Genomic DNA, 8,737 nt, shown 5'->3' with positions numbered 1-8,737 from the left:
GGACTACACATCTCTTTTATCTGCCAATTGCCTCATAAGAGGACTTTTCCTGCTTGGCACAGAGTTAAACACACAAAGACATTGCCTCTTAAGGAGGGCTTCAGACAGGTGCCTGCCCACATAACAGGACAGGTCTTCCAGACTACATGAAGATTAGAGGTTATACCTAAGTGGTTAAGCAACCAAGCAAAAGCAAGTTCAAAATGAACTTAAGCAACTTATGTACCTGTGGAAACATCAAACAAATCAGTACAAAGTTCAGACAATCAAACAACAGTCAATAAGCAATCAACAATCCCAATGTACACAATGTGTAAACCAAAAGTCAAACTCAAATGAGTCAACATCAACCTACAAAACACAAAAATATTAGTAATCAAAGGTAAACATCAATGCTCAAGTGGTGGAGCATCAACAACTATGTAACTTGGATGTTCAACCTGAAATCAAAGCTTCAAACATGAGAGGCAAACCACTAGGTCAAAGCCTAGGGTCAAAGATGGAGAAAAAATTTAAAACAGAAGCTGAAAATTAACATGAATCAACTTCAAACACATCTTGAAACAATCCAAAAGGTCTCACATCAATATCAATTACCAAAAGCATTTCATGATCAATTGAAGTTCAAGGCAATTTTAAAGTTCAAATGTGACCAACCAGAATGAAAAATCTCAATTAAATCAGAAATGATTCAAATAATTCCAAGAAAATTCAAGCTCATTCAAAACATCCATGATATGCATCACACAAAAAATCAGGACAATTGGAGATCATTTGGCAAGGCAAATACATCACATAAGTTGAACAAGCAAAGGTGTGACACAAATTGTCACACCAACTTAACATGATCATAAAACAGAAACTACAAATGGTAAAAATACCAAATCAACACCAAAATGTCAAGCAAAGAGTCTAGTTTCATCATGTAAAATTTCAGAAGCATTGGATTAAAAACCAGCATTTCACAAATGATATGGCAAGGCAAGGTACAAAATGAATACATGTTCATATTCCCTAGCACAAAACAAAAACCAACCAAGCACAATTTATGGAAAAATGATCATAAAATACTAGACAAGATAAGGAATGCAATGCAAAAAACCTCATAATTTTTGGAGCAATGTTCAATTTGTTTTGATTTTTTAAAGATGGTGAAAAAATAAAAAATGATGTGAAGCATATATTGGAAATAATGGAGGGAAATAAGAAAATAAGCATGGCATTTGAAATCATGGAATGGCTGAGGATCGAACTCGGAGCCAATTTGAATGTGATTGGCGCCAGCATGAAACGCCGCGTTTCATTAAACGCTGGCTCTGGCCAATCAAAACGCGCGCATGGGCGCTGGCATGCACCAATCACGTTGTTGAGACAGTTTTTAAGTGTCGGGTTTTGTTATCGTATCCACAGAGATTGTAAGATATCACTGCCGTTCAATGGTTGAATTAATCTTAACTTAATGTAACACTAGGGTTTTGGGTTTTAATCAAGTTATCTTGCATACAAAGTAATTAATTGCGGTAAAAGTTACGTTTTGATTAATATGAGAAATATTGTCAGAGTTAGGTTTCAATGATTACATTTGCTTTGCATGTTTTTGCACGGTCAACAATATTATAAACTCCTTTAGATGATAAATAATTTCACAAAGTCCTCTCAATGCGTTTCTCTCGAACACCCATTGTGAGTTTTGTCATTTTGATCCATTGTTTCTCTCGAACACAATCTATCAAAAAGACAACGTTTTGGTTCAACCTTATGGTGAACAAAATCATTTGTTACTATCTCTAGCTAACAAACAAGTTTGGATGAAAACCTAGGTCAAGAATCGGTAAACATCTCTCGATCAAATACCAACACAAAGAGTTTTAAATAGAAACAAATTTTTCATCATATATTTACCGTTAAAGAGTTTACAAATGAGGATCCTTACATTTACACACAAAGCTTGGAAATCACCTACATCTAACCTTGACAAATGGAGACTTAGCTACTCATTTTCATGGTAGCTTGGTCGGCAAGTAAGAAAAGAGGGTTGATCAACATCCAAGTCGAATGATCGAGGTTGGATGGGAATCCACCTTCTTTTTGTGGAAGATGGTTGCTAGATGAAGAGAAAATGAAATTAGGGCATAAAATCCCCCTCCAAACAATGCTGTAAAATATCTAAGAGAAAGTACAAAAAATGGAAAAGTTGGTAAAAAAGTGGTCTCTGCTCAAAAAGTGGCACCTGCTACTTATAGACAAGTGCAGAACTGTCACGTTCGCTAGGCGAGCAGAATGGCTCGCCTAGCGAAGGCCAAAAATGGGCACAAAATGCCCCTGCGCCCAGAGAAAACTGGGCCTGTGGAACTGTCATGTTCGCCTAGCGAACAGACCTTCGCCTAGCGAAGAACTCGCTTCAACCTTCGCCCCAGCGAGGTTGAGAGGTTTTGCTACTGGAATGCTCGCTGGGGACTCGCTAGGACCTCGCCTAGCGAGCTAGTGCTGGCTGCTCTTTTCACCAAAACAGACTGAATTCGCTGCCACTTCGCCTTCAGTTCGCCTAGCGAATTAATTAACCAATTTACTGGAGCCTTTCGCCAGGAGCTCGCCTAGCGAAGGTTTTGCTTCGCCACAACCTCGCCTAGCGAGCTGGCAGATAGAATGCTTGTGAACTTGGTTCCTTTGCCAATTTTCTTGTGTCTTCATTTTCAATTAGTTCATGCCTTTTCCTGCACAATAACACACAAATCAAAGGCACCAAGCTTGCTTATCAATGTGATGCATTCTATGTAAAATGAATGTGGTTTTGACCATATTAGCAAGGAATAAGAGTGAAAGATGCCCACATATGATAGCTCAAATAAGCACTTTGGGGCATCTAACAACTCTCCCCAACTAGATTCTTGCTTGTCCTCAAGCAAAGTATGCCTCTTTGAAGAACAAGAGGATTTGCTTTTAAGAAAACGGTTTCTCCGAAGTTGGATAAACGGCTCAAACACAAGCGAAATCCGCAAATACACGTTTCCCACGGTTTTGAATAAAATAATACATAAGAACTAAAACTTAAATAGCAATGCAAAATATTTATCTATCTGCAACAATACTATTCTGAATGAATCACCCTATCTCTCCTCTTCGAATAAGGATTGAAGATTTAACGCGTTTGCAACCGCGGGAATAATCTCACTCTCTAACAAATAATGAAGAAATCAAACAGATTCATACAATGTCTAACAATTATAAGTTGTACTGTGGAAGCAAAAAGATCACTAAGGGCTTTTCGGTTGAAGCTTGGTCGGGTTAACAAACAAGGGTCATTTCTAAGGCCATTGAAACGAAAGTGCCGATGCAAAAGAGACATTCACAGTAATATTCACACTACTCGACTTTGTTTCCTTTGTTTCTTATTTGTAACCTTCACAACACATATTCCACAACTCAATTTTTATTTTTCACTATTTTTCTTCCAAGCAAGCATTCATTTTCTATTTTTGTTCTTTTCTTTCACATCAAATATACAAAACAGATGTTTATTTTCTACATTTTCTATACATATCTTTTTCTATGCTTGCTCGGTTTTTCTTTTCTTTTTCAAGAGTTGTGGAATTTACCAATTCTTTTTCGTTCTCCCCAACTTATTTCTTCCACACCCTAAGTGAATGCTCTTAACTTTTTACAGCAAAAGAACAATAATCAAGATTTTTCGGGTTGTAAAAAAAAACATTTTTGAGATCTCGCTTTATTTCGAGCCGAGATTCACAGTTTAGGCTCAAAGGGGTTAACAAATACTCTCTCTGCTCACAGGTAAGTTGTTTTTGGATGTAGTTGTGCTCGAAAGAAAACAAGTGCCTTGATCATTTCTAATTGCTTCCACAATTTCACAATAATAAAAGACAAATAATGAATCACATGAATCAACAAAACTTATTAGAATCCAGCATTTAAGTGAACAATGGAGGTTTCCTCACACTTTGTGGTTTTAGGTTCTAGATGAAACATTCATTCAATTATGTTGCACAAAGACAATATTCAATTTACCAAAAAGAGTAAAGTTCCTAATGCATTCTAAAATTCTAGCCGACGGTAACCATGTACCTTAGCTTCATTCACTTGTTATTCTTATCATTGCCATCCAAGCTCGGATGCACCTTCATTGGGTACTTCTTGAGGAGCAACCAATCTAGAAGGGTTTGCCACTCATTCAACCAAAAATTTGTTAAACACACAAAATTACCAACAAACATAATTAACATTAACTGAAAAATAAAATTTTGTTCGTGGGGGACAAAACACCCCAATAGTACAACCCATGGTCAAAATACAAAATTCAAAAGTACAATTAAAAATGCCATATAATAAAAACTGAAATTCAAAAAAAATAAAAACTTAACCCACAAAGGGCTCAAGACTCCTCCTCACTACCGGCCTCAGAACCGGTCGCCTCATCATCATCCTCATCATCATCATCAGCGTCAGCTCCCACCCCCTCAGAATAGACTGGCACGTCCACGGGCCAATTTGCATTAGCCAGAAACTGCTCCCGTGTCATCAAAGCATGTGCACCACTACCCTGCAGCTGCAAACGCTGCATCGAGTCGTGCATGTCAATCAAAGCCCTCTGCGATGCTGCCATCCACTGGAAATTGAATTCACACGCAGCCCGCAGGTATGGATCGACCCTGGGAGTAGAAGCACTAGGACCATCAGCAGCCCGAGTACTTCCCGAGGCCGCACTGCTGCCGGTGGCCTTAGCTCTGCAGTATTTTGCCACATACCGGTCATCAATTGGAGCCGAGATCCTAACCTGACCCCGAGACGGAAGTCGCACTCGTGCCTTAATGCACAGACTCATAATCAAACAAGGGAATGCAAGGGGGCAATTCACCCGAGCCCCCGACTTCAGTCCGCTCTCTATTACCGTCTTCAGCTCATTGGCAATGATCCTCGCCACATCAATCTCGACATCGGCGAGGATGGAATGTACTAAATGTGCCACTGGGATCGGCACAGTGGAGGTGTGGGATTTGGGTTGTATGTTGGTCAAAACCAGAAGTAGAATCAGCTGAGCCATGGGAGTCATGTCCTCCCGATGATATCTCATAGGAACCCCAGATGGGTTCGGCTCAACTGATTTCCCTGGTAAAAGCAGGGCGGCCGTAATTGCTGGGACATCCTTGTGCAGCCGGAGGTCAATATGGTACTGGTCTCTTTGGTCAGCACCCAGCTGAAGCGGCTCCCCGAGGATTTGGTTGATCGTATCCCTGTCAAAAGGAACTGGCCGACCGGCCACTCTAGAGACCCAAGTGAAGGGCTCATCATCATCTGGCAATGCGTTAGCGTAGAACTCCCGCACTGTAGCGATGTCATAGTGTTCCAAGGGATTTATCAACCTATCCCATTTCTTTGTATCGATCAACCCGGCAAAACTCCGATACGTGCCCTGTGGGTTAATCAGAAAACGCTTCTCAGGCAAAATTTTTCGCTTCTCCAAAGCGATGTACCGTGCCGCTTGCTTTGCACCGACAAACTTGTCGGTATCGAATTGGATCGGCACGGTTCGTGAAGTAGTTGTCGCTCCCTTTCTTTTCTTGCCAGCACTAGATCTTGACTCCATTCTGCAAAACAAGAGATAAAACAACAAACACGAAACAAACAGATTAGAACCAAAACAGTTTTTATAAGGGACTGGTTTGCTCGCTGCTGCTTCGCCTAGCGAAGTGGCAGCGAATGCTCGCCCCAGGTTCGCCTAGCGAGTGCTAGCGAACCTTACGGGTTTTGGGGTTTTCTGCATTTTCAAAATTGTTTCCCCCAAAACCCGTACATACAAGGTTTCCACAGCAAAACCCAATGATTTCCCATGACAATGAATTGTTCTTTGCTATTAGGGATACCTAATTTCATGGAAAACCTAAGTAAGAGTAAATCCCCAATTTAAAAACCTAAATGCACAACATTGCAAACTCCCAAAATTGTATGCAACCTCAAGGTTCCTATCACACCTATCCTATTTACCATTCAAATTTGGAAATAAATAATGCAACAAAAGAAACATGCAATAGGGCAAACCTTGAGGTAAACGGATTTGGAAAGGAGAAGTGGGAAGTGTTTGCAATTGACCGACACACAAATGTTGTTGATATGGATGCACAGTAGAGAATTTGAGAAGGCAAATCGCACGCTTCAGCAGAGCAGTTTAGAAGAATTTTTAGGGTAAGGGCAAAACTGCCCTGCTGAACTGTTTAAATAGAACAGTACTGGTGCGCTCGCTACTGCCTCGCCTAGCGAGCAGCCAGCGAGAGCGCTCGCTGCAGCCTCGCCTAGCGAGCTGCAAGCGAGCATGAGAGCAAGTGCTTTTGCAAATGCAGCACTTGCATGTCATCCAGCCTGAAAAAGCACACAATACTCATACAACATCAAACATAAAACAGGAAATACTTACAATGTTGGGGTGCCTCCCAACTAGCGCTTGTTTAACGTCGGCTAAGCTCGACGGTGCGATGCTCACAGAGGAGCATCGAGCGGCTGAGCACAACTCTCGCGATCCACATGACCGCCGAGATATACTTTCAATCGTTGGCCGTTCACGGTCCAACTGTCTTTCTCGTCCATATCTTCAATGATAACGGCCCCGTACTCTTTTACTTCTTTCACCCGAAATGGCCCGGACCATTTCGATTTCAACTTCCCGGGAAACAACTTCAACCGGGAGTTGAACAATAAGACCAATTGTCCGGGCACGAATTCTTTGGTTCGGATCTTTTTGTCATGATACTTCTTGGCTTTTTCCTTGTACAACCAACTTGAGTGGTATGCGGCATTGCGCATCTCCTCCAACTCAAGTAGTTGTACTTTCCTTTTTTCACCGGCCGACTCATTCTCAAAATTTAAAAATTTGAGGGCCCACAAGGCCTTGTGCTCCAATTCAACCGGCAAATGGCAAGTTTTACCAAATACCAATTGAAAGGGAGTTAGGCCAATTGGAGCTTTAAAGGCCGTACGGTAGGCCCATAATGCTTCGTCCAATTTTTGGGACCACTCCTTTTTCGAGTTAGACACGGTTTTCTCGAGGATTCTCTTAATCTCACGATTAGAGACCTCGGCTTGGCCATTAGCCTGAGGGTGGTACGGAGTTGTCACCCTATGCGATACACCATAATGTTTTAAAATTGTTTCCAAAGGTGCATTACAAAAGTGTGACCCTCCGTCACTTATCAACACTCGGGGTGTTCCAAAACGAGAAAAGATGTTTTTCTTTAAAAAATTTATCACCGTTTTGGCATCCGCCCGAGGTGAGGCAATCGCCTCAACCCACTTTGAGACATAATCAACAGCCACAAGCATGTACTCATTCCCGTAAGAGGGTGGGAAAGGTCCAACAAAATCTATGCCCCAACAATCGAACACTTCCACTTCTTGGATATTTTGGAGAGGCATCTCATCTCTCTTACCTATCCCACCACTTCTTTGGCAACTGTCACAACTTTGCGCATGGGTATGTGCGTCTTTGAAAATAGTTGGCCAATAAAATCCCGATTGAAGAATTTTAGTGGCCGTTCTAACCCCATTATAATGACCGCCATAAGGCGAGTTGTGACAATGCCAAAGGATGCTCTGGGCTTCATCACCAGTTACGCATCTCCTTAACAGGTTATCGCTACCCAACTTAAACAAGTATGGGTCATCCCAAACATAATACTTCGCATCCGAAAGGAACTTCCTCTTTTGGTTCGAAGTTAGATCGGCCGGCACACAACCACTAGCCTTGTGGTTTGCAAAGTCTGCAAACCACGGCCTAACTTGAATCTTAAACAATTTTTCATCAGGAAATTCTTCCCGGATTTCCTTTTCAGATGCGGTAACCTCGACATTAACCAAGCGGGATAAATGATCCGCTACCAAGTTTTCCGACCCCTTCTTGTCTTTAATTTCGACATCGAATTCTTGTAACAAGAGGATCCAACGGATGAGCCTTTGCTTCGAATCCGGCTTGGTCAGCAGATATTTAATCGCCGCGTGGTCGGTGTACACCACGACTTTAGACCCTATAAGATAGGACCTAAACTTTTCTAGCGCATACACTATTGCGAGTAGTTCTTTTTCCGTTGTGGCATAATTTATTTGAGCCTCGTTAAGAACCTTGCTCGCATAATGTATAGCATGAAAAGTTTTGTCCTTTCTTTGGCCAAGTACCGCTCCAACGGCATAGTCACTCGCGTCACACATTAGTTCAAAATTTTCATTCCAATCGGGAGCGACTATTATTGGAGCGGTAACCAATTTTTCTTTTAAAACCTCGAAAGCTTGCAAACAATCGTCGGTGAAGAGAAATACCTGATCTTTGGCGAGTAAATTGCTCAAAGGTTTAGCCACCTTTGAGAAGTCCTTGATGAAGCGCCGGTAGAACCCCACGTGCCCCAAAAAACTACGGATGCCCTTCACATTGACCGGAGGGGGTAATTTTTCAATTACATCAACCTTAGCTCTATCCACTTCAAGCCCCCTTTTAGAGACTTTGTGGCCTAGCACAATCCCCTCGGTCACCATAAAGTGACACTTTTCCCAATTTAGCACCAAATTAGTCTTCACACACCTTTCCAACACCGTCTTCAAATTTGCCAAGCATAGACTAAACGTCCCACCAAACACCGAGAAGTCATCCATGAAGACTTCCATTGTTTTCTCTATTAGATCGGCAAAAATAGCTTGGACACATCGTTGGAATGTCGCCGGCGCATTGCAAAGCCCAAAAGGC

Source organism: Lathyrus oleraceus, chromosome 3, assembly GCF_024323335.1.
Source record: "Lathyrus oleraceus cultivar Zhongwan6 chromosome 3, CAAS_Psat_ZW6_1.0, whole genome shotgun sequence".
Taxonomy (NCBI): domain Eukaryota; kingdom Viridiplantae; phylum Streptophyta; class Magnoliopsida; order Fabales; family Fabaceae; genus Lathyrus; species Lathyrus oleraceus.
Note: the sequence above shows the minus strand (reverse complement) of the source record.